The following is a 13,283-nucleotide window of genomic DNA, read 5'->3' as shown; positions in this document are numbered from 1 at the left end:
TTGGTCAGTAGATACACATGCTATTCTAAACATGATAAATGAGGGTAGGGTGACCAGACAGCAAGTGTGAAAAATCGGGACAGGGGTGGGGGATAATAGGAGCCCATTTAAGAAAAAGACCCAAAAATCGGGACTGTCCCTATAAAATCAAGACATCTGGTCACCCTAAATGAGGGGAAGAGTATATGCCAAGGTTGCTTGAGGATCAACGAGCCACTGTCAAATGTAAATAAAGATCAAGCTCTTTCTCTGCTGGAAAATATGTTTTTTCTATCTCTGAACTCTCTGTCATGGCACATGGAGAAGAAACATAAGCCCACATCCAGAAGCTGAGATGGTGGAGAAAGCAACATGGGCCTACACATTTGCATGTGCAAACTTGTGTCTACAGAGTGCAGATCTGAACTCATAAAGAAGCGCTAACCATGTCACAGAACCTTTAAACAGTCTAACAGCTTTGGGCACATAAGTGTTAGCATTTGCATTGTGAGACCCACTAGGGCAGGGGTTCTCAAACTGGGGGTCGTGACCCCTCAGGGGGTCATGAGGTTATTATGTGGGGGTCGCGAGCTGTCAGCCTCTACCCCCAAACCTTCTTTTGCCTGCAGCATTTATAACTATTAAATATAAAAAACATGTTTTTAATATATAAGGGGGGGGTCACACTTGGAGGCTTGCTGTGTGAAAGGGGTCATCAATAAAAAAGTTTGAGAACCACTGTACTAGGGGTTTCACCTACAAATGATATGCATGTCTGTGCATGCACAAGTGTAGGACAGGCAGTATGCCAGCTAAAAATATACCCCAATATTACTGTATTTCCCTTTTAAACAGGGATGAGCCTGAACTGAAACCACAGACCTGAATAATACTGAGCTCTGAGAAAATTAAAATCCAGATCTGGGGCCAAACTTCTCTGCACAAGCCCATCTCTATTGTTTATATTTAAATATTACCACATGATGTTCTCTGCACATTAAAGTTCAGGAGAAAAACATTACTCCAGAATGAAACTTGGACTTCAAACTGAATTTGAGCACCTGGGGCAAAGTCTCTTTTCTTATTCTATTTCCTGAGCATACAGCTGAGTCTGACTTTCTGGCTTTTACAGTCAGTGCTCAGTTTGAAACAGATGCAGTGTTTCACCAAGAAGGTTAACTTGCAACTAGAGTTTCCGTTGCTATCTTTCTCCAAAAGAGGAAAAAATTAAAATATCCCCCAGGAGGAAAAATAACTTCACTGTGAATTTAATAAAGCTCCTTTTGAAAGCTCTGAAGCATAGCACAAAAACATACTAATAAGAAACAAAGCAGTGTACTTTAAGAAAAAGAGTAATTAGAGAAAAACTGGGTAAACGAATCTGATGTCAATGAAGCTACATGGAGGATGAATTTGGCCAACTATGTTTTAAGTGTTGATCAGAATTGTGGATCTGGCAAGAAAGAACTACACCCCAATGGAGCAAACGCCTAAAACTGACAAATGTGACATGTGCACATACTAAGGACAAACTAAATATTGAATGGAGGTTCTGAGTAGGCATAGAGACTATAAGGAAACCAAGTAGCACAGGCGAAATGGCTATGTGGAGTGAAGGTTTCTTGGAATCTTAGAATATGAAACAAAACCTGAGAGCTATTGAAAGCTGTTGGGGAGATTTTCAAGGACACATGGGGGGATTTAAGTGGCCAAATTCTATTGACTTTCAGTGGCAATTAGGTTGCTAACTGCTCTTTGTAACTTTGAGAATCTCAAGTAATGGAGTCACTTGAGAAAAAAAAAAACCAAGAACAAATGGAACAAGCAGCAAGGCATAATTTGGATACGTCTTGTAGATGTTGACACCCAGGCCAAGGGGCTATCGCAGCAGTGCAACTGGGAAAGAACCAGGGCCTGCACCGGAAGTGTATTTGTGACACTTATCAAATAGATTTTGGAGCTGTTTTGTAGATGAAATTGACAAGTCTTGACTAATGAATCATGAGTAGAGATTACCCAATATGTAGCTGATCTGATATACCTGCTTCTACCTGTGTGTTCTGGAACACTGTGTTCTTTCCTCAGATCATTCTTTTGGCAAATCAGCATTTGAGATAACAGCTGAATACAAATTCCTTAGGGAACAACCCTGCTCCAGTTCAATCCAATAGGGATTTTACCACTGAATGCAGCTGGGAGCAGGAACAGGCTTTTAATGAACAGACTTCTTTTATAACAGAATTTTTCAAAATATTCATCTCTTCCTTACATCCCTTACAGTGTGCAGGGATGATCACTAAGGTATCCTTGTAGGCATCCTCCACCCCGCCAGTGTATGACACGAGCCATCAAAACAGAGTGACATATAACCCAAAGGTAGAACCCCTGTTTGCTCCACCCATTATTCCTCTCCACTAGTTTTTTTCCTGTTTGTCCCCGCCTTTGCTTGCAAACCTCGCAACTGCTGTGGAATGTGATGAGGGCAGCTCCCAGTCTCATCAGGTTGAAGCAGCAGGGGATTTAAAGCTCCTCTGTATGCTTGTCAGTGCCAGAGTGGATGTGACCTGTGCATGATTATGGCACCAGACACACACAGAAGGCATGGAAAACTTGAGCACTTCTCTCCCTTCCCAGCTGACAAGTCCTTTCTTCTCTCTTCTTCTTCCAGTCTCTCTGAGGGCTCCTCTACACACAGCAGCCACACTGGTTTAAGTTTGAGGCTCACTTTCCACAATCTATGTTCAAAGTTCCCATTTTCTTATGATGGGTATATTCAGCCTTTAGTCAATGTCTGCTCCTCCCTGCAGCATGCACTGAAGTTTAGCAAAGTGACTAACAAATACCTTTAAAAGTGATTCCTCCCTCTCTTAATGCCCAATCCATGCTTCCTTCTGTGCACTGCACCCTTTCACCAAGGCCTTCACCTTCAGTATCATTTTAGGCCCATCTTAATCATGAGATGAAGAAACAAATTGTTCTGAGATTTGCATTCTATTTGAGAAGCTTTCTTGGCTCCCATTCATGAAAGCCTAGTGATTTGGGTGGCTGTTATGTTTCTTTCGTGTTTGCAAATTACCATGATCCTACTGAGCCCATTCATACTTAAGTGAGTTCCTCAGGTGAAGGTCAGTCAATAATGGTTGTGAGCTATGAGAGTATCTCTGGCTTGGGCATTTACTGAAACTCTGATCTGATATTGCTAAATGTTTCTATTCAAGATTTTAGTGGACTTTTAATTCTTCTAAAGATCTTACAATAATGTATAGGAAATTAGTTATTTACACTTGTAGAAGTGACAGTCATTTCTACAATTCAGTTACTATTTACATATATGAAGTCCACCACATTTAACAGCTAAACAAAATGGACTGGATAGCAAATATCCGATCAAAAATATTTTGCAAGTATTTAAAGAATTGTGTTTTGTCAGCACAGGATGCAACAGAAGTAACATGATGTGATGTGACATAACTCCACCAATGTAATATGAGATGACATGACCAAGTACAAACAAAACAAACAAAAAACCCTTTATTTTTATCTGAGATGCTCATTATCCTCCAGTGTCTGATCTGTACCTTTTAGGATGGACTTAAGTGGAGTGAATACTGTTACAATTTGGCTGATGTCATGGGTTTAATGGCTATCTGAATTAGTCTAATCCTCCAGCAATCTACTAAACCTTTAATCTTTAAATTTCTCTCTCTTAAACAAAAATATTCAGAGGTATTCTACAGTAATATCACAGAATGCTAGGCATACCTCGAAGAGCTGCAGCATTTTGGAGCATTACTGTAGAATTCTGTAGTGGCTCTCTGAGCTAAGAGGTGAAAACATTATCTAAATATTGTAGTAAATTATATTCTGTAGTATATTATATTGACATAAGGGTTGTGAGATCATGAACAGGAAGGAATAAAGTTGAAAAGTATGAGCCAGAAAATCCTTATTCCTGTGAGTAGTCTGTAGTAAGTAGATAGATGACTGATGACTACTCATACCAATAAAGATTTGCGGGATTGAGCCCTCTCTCTCATTAGAGACAAAATGCACTGATACTTGCAGCTGTTCTAGCACCATTAAAATACTGATGATTATACAAAAAATAGAGAGAACCATTTAAAGACACAGACATTTGTGTAATGAGCTGAGGTTTCCATGAGGACTGCTTTCCATTGGGAAATCAGACTGTGACTAGACACCAAGAAACTTAACAGCCTGGTGAAGTTCTGACTGGATTTTTTGGCTGCCCGGGTCCCACCCACACAATTCAACCTACTTTAACATACCATACAAGAAGAAAAGAAGAGGCAGGGGGAATGTGGGGGTAGGGGGTGGGGGAAGAAGTAAAGTCTAGGATTTCTGTGAAATGGCCAGTAGGCTCTGGCATGAAGTGCTAAGTCAGCCCTCAGTTCATATCAGCATTACATCCAGTAGATTCTGGCATGTAGCGCTTGCTCAGCCCTCAGCTCATATCAACATAAACACTTCATCACAGCTGACACGCTGATACACTAAATGAGTAAGTGCATGCACAAAGAGGTCACCGAGAAGTTAACTAAAGGGATTATAAGGGACAGTCAACACACTTCAAAAGGAAAAACTCTGATAGGTGCAGAAAACATGGTAAATGAGCCCTAAGAATTCAAACCCTCAGCCGCGCACTCCATTACAGGCCTGACAGCTGAGTTCTAAACAGTTAAATATGAAACTGTCAACAAGGGCCTGTCTTAATAACCAAACTTGAGGCCTTTTATCCTGGAAGATTTATGAAGTAATTTTAAAGAGGCCCAAGCAAACATCTGTCAATAAATTGAATGCCGGCTACAGGATTTACAAGCAAGACAAGAATTTCTCATTAAGTGCACATTAGCACTGTGGGGATCATAAATAGTAAGAGGGCAGGAAGCTGAGCCTCTCAAGCTGTCATTAAAACACTATCTAAGAACTAATGAGGAAGTGATGGAAGGATACTAATGATCCCTCTGGCTCCTTTCGTTCAGCAGTGAAAGAGGATCGTGCAATACAGGGTTTCAGTCTGCCACAATTGGAGACCTACAGTACAGCAGAGAGTTTCCAGAGAGCATCACAGTACATGTTCCATCACTGTAAGTCCACAGGCTGATCCTGAATATCCTATGGTGAACCAGAAAACACACGTCAAGGAGCTATGTCCTCTGAAATGGATGGTAACCATTCAAGATGTGCAAAGCCAGTGGAGTTCATAGGTTCTGTGAACCTTTCAACCTTCAGGAATGTAAAGGTTTGCAAACTAGTTTGAGTTACGAAAAGTTTACAGGGCAAGTTGTGTGCAATTCCATGTGTGACATTCTACACACATTCGCTCACTTTAATATTGAAAGATAATTTGCCCATGATCATAATCATTGGTTTTGAAAACACTGCATGACAAAAGACTAGATTTCCCTTTACAGGCTCCTCTGAGTAGTGATGTGGGAGAGACAGGCCCTTATACCTCGCACCACACAGCAGAGAGGTGCAAGGGGTTTGTGGAGAATGAGGGGAAGTGATAATCTGGGGAATCTGAGGGGATGTGTTTTCTGGATAGGAGGAGGGGGTGGATCCTAAAGATTGGCATTTGCCTCATTTATCTCAAGTCCCTCTATTAGCCCACCACATTCTGTCCCCAATTAGCTCCTGTTCCCCACAATAGCTCCTGTGCCTCCACTTGTTTCTGCTCCTTTAGCTCCCGCCAAATAGCCCCTGCATCCCTTTTCCCCACCAATAGTTCCTGTGACCCTTACCCTTCAATAGTTCCTCTGTCCCGTATCCCTCTTTCTCCTCCTATAGTTCTTGTCCTCTGCTTCCTCCCTAGCAATAGCTCTTAGCTCCACCAATAGCTCCTGGTTCCCCCTTTCCCACCGGAAGCCTCTCTTAGCTCCTCTGCTGTGGCATTGACACAGCCGCTGCAGCCACCGCCTTCTCTCTTCTGGGCTCTGCGTATCTGGGAAAGGCAGGGAGAGTGAAGAGCTGCCAGAGGGGGAAGCAAAGAGGCCACACTTGCAGCCACTCGTGGCAACCAGGAAAAAATGCAGCCCAAAGCTTCCTGTCTGCTGGCAGGCCTGGTGTATTAACGAAACTGTCGTTACATGGTAGCTCTACCCAAGTTATACTTTCTAATGATGTCCTTCCCACATAATCCTACATATAAACCGCTATAGTTGCATTGCATTTCCTGACCAAAACCTTCCACAGCAGTTTCATGTCCACCTGGCTGGGGTGACTACAAACCCTAACACAGGTGGGAAAGTTGGGAATTGTCCAGACAGACCCTGACTTGTATTTGTACACTGGCAAAAGTACGCTTCTGAAAAATCTGGTCCACGGTGCACAAAAAATGAACTCTCTGTGCATATAGAGGGAATTTAAAGCTGTGCTGCAGCTACGTTAGAGTGGAGGAGCAGTCATAAAGTGGCTACAAAGCTGCCATAAAACCCACCTACCCACCCACCCCCACAACCTTCTGAGCAACAGGAGAGCTTCCAATGGGATCTGCATCTCCCTCACAGGAACCCACAAGGCAGGGGGATGTGCGATGTGCTCTGAGATGGGCTGGAGACTAGAGGAGACATAGCAAGGAGGTTTGTATGCTTTGCCTATTTTGCAGTGCTGCAGTTGCCCCTGTAAGTCAGTACAGTAAGAGCAAACTTTTAGGCTGTTTTATTCTGTACTGGAGTTGGAATCACAACCTGGCAGCCCTTTTGGTCCCTGCATTGCACATTGCATGAAGACAGGGATGAATCTGGCCAGTCAAGTGTATTAAGTGTTTCTTCTAACAATTCTGTTACTTGGAAGATAAAAGCATTATCATCCTAGTTATGCCAATAATAGTAATTTCTCTGTAGCTTGAGTTCATTGGCAGTTCAACTATAAAGTAGTTATGTTTTTTCTATAATAGATGTATTTTTACAATCTACAGGTGCCCTGACTAAATGTGCCTTTCTCAGATTTCTGTCAAGAAAAAAATTCAAATTATTATAATTAAAGTGCTAATAACATAATATTAATATTAAAAATTAACAGTATATTATTACACTGGTTATCTACCAGTTATTACGCAGTTAAGAAAACTACTCACTATAAAGGAGTATTATATCTAAAACATTTAAACATGCAACCTCTCAAATGAGGTGAGGTAGAAATGTTAATTCTCATTAATTTGTATATAAATATTGTATGAATATATCAATCTCCAAACAAACAATTAACTCATAAAAATTAACCTTAACTTGGCCAGCAACTACTACTACAGACAAATATATTTCAGCACTTTCATCATTAATATTCATATTCTGTTCCCTATTTTCCTCTGACCATTGGAAATCAAGACTAGCTTTAATGAAGTCAATAAAATTACACTCATGTAAAATCAGTGAGAGTTTAGAACCGAGCCCTTTGTGAAAAACTATATAAATGAAGGACATGTATTGTCCACCATAACCAGTTCAACTCCAGTGACATTGTTTTTCTTGCATATTGTAACTTTACTGCAAGACTACGGGCCATATTCTGATACTCTTGTTCACAAGGAGTAGTAGTTAACTTCACAAATAGTTCAAATGAAGCCAGTGGGACTATTTATGGAGTAAATATTGTTCCGTATAACAGAAGGATCAAAACATTGCCCTGTGTAATTAATACGTATGATGCTACAGTACCAAAACGTATAACTACAGTGTAATTACACTTTTACCATGAAAACAGCAAGGAGTCCGATGGCACTTTAAAGACTAACAGATTTATTTGGGCATAAGCTTTCGTGGGTAAAAAAATGTTCAGTTGCATCTGAAGGTTTGGTACTGTAGATGTACTTCAGATGCATCTGAAGAAGTGAAGGTTTTTTACCCACAAAAGCTTATGCCCAAATAAATCTATTTAAGGTGCCACCGGACTCCTTGTTGTTTTTGTGGATACAGACTAACACGGCTACCCCCTGATACTTGACACTCTTACCATGATTGCAAACACAGTAACTCTCAAATTCAAGCCTAAATTTCAAACCCACATTGTTTGAACAGGTTCAAAATTAGGCAAAACCTGTTTGCTCAGTTGTAGTAGTTATCTTGTCAACATCTCCAACATTTTAAACACTGGGAGTCAGACACTTCCAGGGAACATCCAGCACCACATCAGACAGACTGTCCGACCAATATGTGGGTGGATGTGAATTCCCCTCTTATTGAATTATGGTATCTTCTGAAAACAATCATTTTGCTGAATATTCTGAGTGTAAGACCAAGATGCACCACCACTGTGACCAAAGTGGTTGGAAAGAGCTTGTGTTTTTCCAATTTGCAAAAACTTTGCACCCTCATCATTAGAAAGTTATGTTATATTTAACAAAAAGAAATTTCATCTATAAATATTTTTAAATGCTACAATAGATTGAACCAGCCCATGTGTAAAGGTTGATATTTTTATTTTGCAGGCATGTGGTTTTATGGCACACAGATACACAGATTTTCCACTGACTGAGGTAGAGATACTCCCGATTCATACCGGCGTGACTTGTGAGATCAGAATCAAGTGAGCTTTATTTTCCATGATGGATCATTTTGTTTTTGTTTTTGTAGTGTAAGGTCCTGATGCAAGGAAGTCTCCCACTATAATGAGAGATTTGCTTGTGTCAGGGCTACAGGATCAGAATTAACTATAAGACAACTGGACCAAAGGGAACCTCTCTTAGGAGTACTGGATTTAAGAATTGCAGGATGAGCCACCCAATGATTTGTGGAGCTATATTTGCACTCAGTAGCCATGATGGTAAGTGCCAGATGTAACAAAAGAAGCTAAGCCAGTGGTGAGCAACCTGAAAATGTAAACAAACTGTCCAGCAGCCCGCCAGAGGATAACCCTGACGGGCCACGTGCAGCCCGCGGGCTGCAGGTTGTTCACCACTGAGCTAAGCAAATATAGCAAAAAGCAATATAGGAAGAATATCATTTGTGATCCACACCAGTAAGGCCCACCCTGGTTAAGACTTTTTTGTTCAATATATACAATACGGGAATAAACTCCTAGAAGCTCCTTAGCACACTTATCCATCTGCTGGCCCAGCTGTGGATGCTAATATGCATAAAGGAAGAGAAATTTCCTGTTGAAGCACATTCTTCTGTAAATGGCAGATCTAAGTCCTTTGATTTTTAGCTACTGATTCAATCTTTTAATATCAAAAATTAAACAAAACAAATGAAACCAGAACGTTAGTGAACCAGAACTAATGCTATAGCAGACCCAGGCAATCAATTCAGAGTGGAAAAGAAAAGGAAGCTTTCCCTTTTTTGCTTCTTACACCTTTTCAGTGATGTAACATGACACCATGCATTGGGTAAGGCTACTTGAGGAAGGAAAATAAGTTGTAACATTATCTTTACCTCAGCTACTATGGAGAAGAAAGATTTGGAGCCTGATTTGCATTTACAGTAAGGCTACTTTACACTGGTCTAGCAGTGTAATGCAGCATTAAGGTGAATGTAAATGTACTTTAAGACCCACCTTTTCCACCACTACAGTGATGAAAGGGTCTTGAGTCTAAATGAGGATCAGGTCCTTCACATTTAAACAGAAACCTGGGTTTATTGTTGCTTCAGCCAACTATGAAAAGCAGCTCTTGTTTTAAAACCACATTTAGCCTGGTGTTATCTAACTTTTATTACTGTAAATTAATGCAACCAGAATTGCTGAGTCATGAAATTGAGATTATTGCAATTTTAGCTATGCCAAACAATTAATCTGCCATCATTTGAAGCAGGCACCCCCAAGGCGCGCCCCGAGGCCGAGAGGCGCCGAGCCGCGGGCGGGAAGCAGCGCGCTCCCGCGGCTGGGCTGGCGGGTCGCGGCGCTGGCTGCTCCGCTGGACCTCCGCAGCTGCGCGGTCGGGCGGCTGGGTCGCGCGAGCCGGCCGCTGCGCTGAGGCGCGTCCAGCGGGAGTCCAGCCAGCCAGCGAGAAAGCCCCGCGTCCAGTCATCTGCGCGGGCGTCCCGGTCGTCGGGGCTCTCGTAGCCCAGCGCGCAGGCGACAGCTCAGCCAAACCAACCCCCCGCGACCGCAGACCGCCGCGCAGCTGACCTCCCGCCCAGCCTGCCGCCCCCCTGGGAAAGGGCCGCCCCAGGCGGGTGCTTGCCCCGCTGGGCTCTAGAGCTGCCCCTGATTTGAAGCATCCTGTCCTATTCTTTATCCTGAGTTCCTCATTCTGGGTCTTTGTCATATACCATCTCCCTCATTGGGCTTTAGCAGGCTGAGATGCATAGCTACAGCAGAAGCGTGGTCAATGTCAGGTCTTTTGATGTTGCTTCAGTTGGGTGTCCAACATGCATGATGTTGTCTGTGGTGAGCAAACTTCAAAAGTTCTGCAGCTGGAGTTCAGGTCAAAACAGAACCCAAAGTCTGGTTACTTATCCATCTGAGCTGAACCTCCTGTGTTGGCAAAGCGGGCCTGAAAAACTCCAGAGTGGGGATTCATATAAGATTTCAGGCTTGCCTGCTTCTAATCAGGCTGAAAACAGGATCTTCTCAAGAGAATTGGACACGTCTGGCATTAGGTGCATTGCAGAAGAGATATTCATATTACCCACAGTGAAAAAAAATGGGGAGGGATAGCTCAGTGGTTTGAGCATTGGCCTACTAAACCCAGGGCTGTGAGCTCAATCCTTCAGGGGGCCACTTAGGGATCTGGGGCAAAATCAGTACTTAGTCCTGCTAGGGAAGGCAGGAGGCTAGACTCAACTCAATGACCTTTCAGGGTCCCTTCCCATTCTATGAGATTGGTATATCTCCATATATTATATTATTAACAGACTCAGACCTACATTGATTTGATTATTTCCATTGGTAAAAGAAGGCAAATAGATATAGTTTGACTGGAACAAATTTGGATGCTGTATTTCTAATCCCAGACCAAAAGGCCAAAGAGGGTCACACTTAACCTTTGAAGATTGTTTCTCAATAGGCCTTTTTATTCTTTTGTTCATCTGAATGCATCTTCCAATCATACTACAACAATTGTAGCACTTTTCTCTAGGTTTTACCTATAGAGAACCAAATGCTAAAGGAAAAAAAAGTGCCCAAGTTTGGCACACATGCACAATTGGCAAGGTGATTTGTGCAAAGGAACAATTGCACATGTAAATGGGTATTTGGCTATCTGAAAATTAGGGGGTTGTGAGTGGAGCAGGTGTGTGTGTACACATGTGCACACATTTTGCTCAGCTCATCCATTTTTCAGGACTTTAGCAACGTTCCCTTTATATAAATATATAAAACCAGATTCTGAACGCCAATTTTATTTTCTTGAGCTAATTAAGTAGCAATGAAAGCCACGGTTAATCAGTTTTTACTTTTGCCAAAACCTTGTTGTGTCAGTGGATAAAATTCTATGGACTCTAAGGAACTACCGAGGAATTGTTTTGAGTTTCAGCCAATGGAAAGCCTAAGTAACTAATAAAAGCACAAATAAACTGGACAGCTAGAAGTATCCTCTGTGGGATACATTGTGAAAGAAGGCCCAACATCTGTGCACAACACCACATGTCATTTGTGGGTTTCTATTTGTGTATTTACTTAGCACAATTAGACCTTATTCCATACACACACATCATCTGGATGTGATGGTTTCTACACTGCAAAGACCCACTTATGGTTGTTAAACCTAGGTGCTTTCCCCCCCAGTGTTAGTCAAGTGTAAATGAATGAACAGAAACAGATTAAATGGCAACTCTAATTAAACTGCTTATATGTCACAGCACACTAACATCAACATATTGTTTTAGCAACTGCAAATTACCAAGACTAAAGTTCTTCAAAATAACCAGTAGTTTAAATATCCTCATTATTCCAACTAGGGACGGAAAGATTAAAAAAAGAAAAAAGCAGGGGCAAGAGTGCTTGATTACAAACAGTGCTTTAATGAATAATAATATTTTGCATTTTATACTGCTTTGCAGACCAGGAGCCCGATCCTCAGCTCGTGCAAATCAACATACCTCAATTGGCTTCAGTGGAGTGATGCCAGTTCACACCAGCTAAGTATCTGGCACATAGATCTCAAAGTGTTTTACAACATTAATTAATTAAATGTCAGAATGCTGTGTGTGGCAGGTAAGCGTTATTTCACTCATTTGCTTTATCTACAGAGACATATATACATGCTCAGCACTAGGGGTTCAAAGTGCCTATTTTGCAGGTGGGGAAACAGGCAAAGAGAAGTGGAGTGACTTCCCTAGGTTCATATGGCAAGTAAGTAGGATTAGAGCCCAGCAGTCTGGACTCACTTTTTGTCCGATTACTAAACAAATTTTCCTTCCTTTTCTCTCTCTCTCTCTAGCTAATGTCTGCCTCCAAACATCCACAGCAACAAGGATATAAAATTCATCTGTGGCCTTTCAGGAGCTTGATAGGGAGACCTTCAGTGTGCACAGTTGTTCTGCTTTAAACTTATTTTTTGCAAAGCAGGTATTTTTGTAACCAAGAATTAGAGAAAGTGGCCTCAGGCTAAATTGCAGGGAGTCCCAAATGAGTGAACCCTTTGAGGGGAGAATCACTGAAGAAGAAAATGAAGATGACAAGGCTGTTGCTTCTTAATAAACATTATCACATTTTCAACATGCATTATTTATTACTTTTCTTTCACTGATTTATGTTCTAAAACATTTAATCTAATATGTATAACTGTATATACATACATATATTTCCTTCTGTCTTTTTAAAAAAAACAACAAATCTTGCCTCAAAGTACCTTTTGTGCTTTTGCACTGTTAAATTAAACTCTTAATTTTGGCAATTTTCTTCCCTGTCTTCTGGTAAAACACAGAAATACGATTAAATTAAAAACATTCAATTGACTCATATAAGGTTGCAAGTTTTTCAAATTAAAATGGAGTATTGGATTCAGACCTGGCACAGTCATAGGGGGTTGGTTTGTTTTTTGTTGTTGTTTTTTTACCCTACCTTTTCCCAGCAGTTTTGCAGGTAGCTTAACTTTGTGGGAGGGCATAATGTTACATCAGTAACTTCCTTTACAATATGCAAAAATAGGTTCTGTACGAATCGCAGCCCCAAAACACTTGTGGGAATAGTAATTCCTCAGACGACTCCTTGGTGACCCCTCCAGGCTGACTCAAACAATGGCACACGCAGCCGGTAGAAGGAGCTCCATCCAGCCCACATTGGCTGGAACAGACGTTAGTCTTGGAAATGGGAAGATCCTCAGAATCCTCCCTCACACCAGCAAGAAAAAGAACAGAAGGAACTGAGAAGTTATAGTCATAAGGTGGTCTGACAAGGAT

At 41.5% G+C, this 13,283-nt stretch overlaps 1 protein-coding gene and 1 long non-coding RNA gene across 3 annotated transcripts in view; one reads left to right on the top strand and one right to left on the bottom strand.

Annotated features, from left to right (window-relative positions):
• TSHZ2 (teashirt zinc finger homeobox 2) overlaps positions 1–13,283 on the bottom strand; it is a 259,899-nt gene that overhangs the window by 164,740 nt on the left and 81,876 nt on the right. The window lies entirely within an intron of this gene.
• Positions 4,667–12,600, top strand: LOC120381309. 2 transcript variants are annotated; one of them, XR_005588015.1, is made up of 5 exons: positions 4,667–5,087; positions 8,429–8,526; positions 11,943–12,096; positions 12,182–12,234; positions 12,323–12,600. It is a non-coding gene; the product is annotated as an uncharacterized LOC120381309 (long non-coding RNA). The 2 variants fall into 2 exon arrangements; XR_005588016.1 differs by having other exon boundaries at positions 12,168–12,234.

The sequence above is a fragment of the Mauremys reevesii genome, linkage group 13, assembly GCF_016161935.1.
Source record: "Mauremys reevesii isolate NIE-2019 linkage group 13, ASM1616193v1, whole genome shotgun sequence".
NCBI lineage: Eukaryota > Metazoa > Chordata > Testudines > Geoemydidae > Mauremys > Mauremys reevesii.
The sequence above is the reverse complement of the archived record's forward strand: the minus strand, read 5'-3'. Positions and strand labels throughout refer to the sequence as shown.